Below are 856 nucleotides of genomic sequence, written 5' to 3' on the forward strand. Positions count from 1 at the left end.
GTATACAGTCGATTCCATACATTCTCTGGATGTAGAACACTTATATGATGATAAGTCTTACTAGTGCAAAACAAAGCGAACACTATGTAAACAATAAAAGAATTGAAGTCGTTCAGCTGGTCACGTGAAAGCAAACTGTGTTTGGCTCTGGCGACTTGGGGTACGATAATGTGCTGCCGCATGCCCCATGAAATATCCCGACGCGAATATATACAGAATACTTAGATGTATGGAAATAAATTCATGTACTACAACAATCACTTGCTGATGTCATTATTCTCGCTTTGTTAAGCCCTATCACCTGGAAAGAAGTTTTTGAACGCGTACAAAAGTTCCGATCATCAACTTGAAAAGAAGGTTAGCACGCTTTGTGGATCTCAGCGTCTGTGCTTCCTTCGGCGACACGTGAAAATGCTGTAGCCTAGGCAGCCACGCGGGACGCAGGATACACACAAATAGGATGCGGGAGGGTTATCGTCCTGCGAAGGGAGAAGGGTTACGAGCTCCATAAAACCTCCGATTCGGTATTTACATTGGAGCCATCTAATTAAAATCTTCGTATTCTTCATGTCAGTGAGCAAGTGGGCAGGCGCAGTGAAAAGCATGAAATGCGCACTAATAAATTTTTTTTATAGGCCGCCGATCCATATTTTACAACTCGGAGGAAGTTGCTAGTAGGAAATCTCGAGTAAGATTAGGAATGAATTTATGTTTAGGCAACATATATTGAGAATCGTCAACCTCTGCTTTTCGATTTTGGCACGTTCATGGCGCACCGATGTGTACAGTCGTACAAAAAAAGGGAAGTTTGTCCATAGTTAAAAGATATAGCCTTTGAAGATAGTATTGGTTAAGC

General features: G+C 41.8%; 1 protein-coding gene across 1 annotated transcript in view; it reads right to left on the minus strand.

The window, feature by feature from the left end:
* Positions 1-856, minus strand: part of LOC119591408 (glycine-rich RNA-binding protein blt801-like) — a 13,827-nt gene that overhangs the window by 4,771 nt on the left and 8,200 nt on the right. The window lies entirely within an intron of this gene.

Source organism: Penaeus monodon, chromosome 28, assembly GCF_015228065.2.
Source record: "Penaeus monodon isolate SGIC_2016 chromosome 28, NSTDA_Pmon_1, whole genome shotgun sequence".
Classification (NCBI taxonomy): Eukaryota; Metazoa; Arthropoda; class Malacostraca; order Decapoda; family Penaeidae; genus Penaeus; species Penaeus monodon.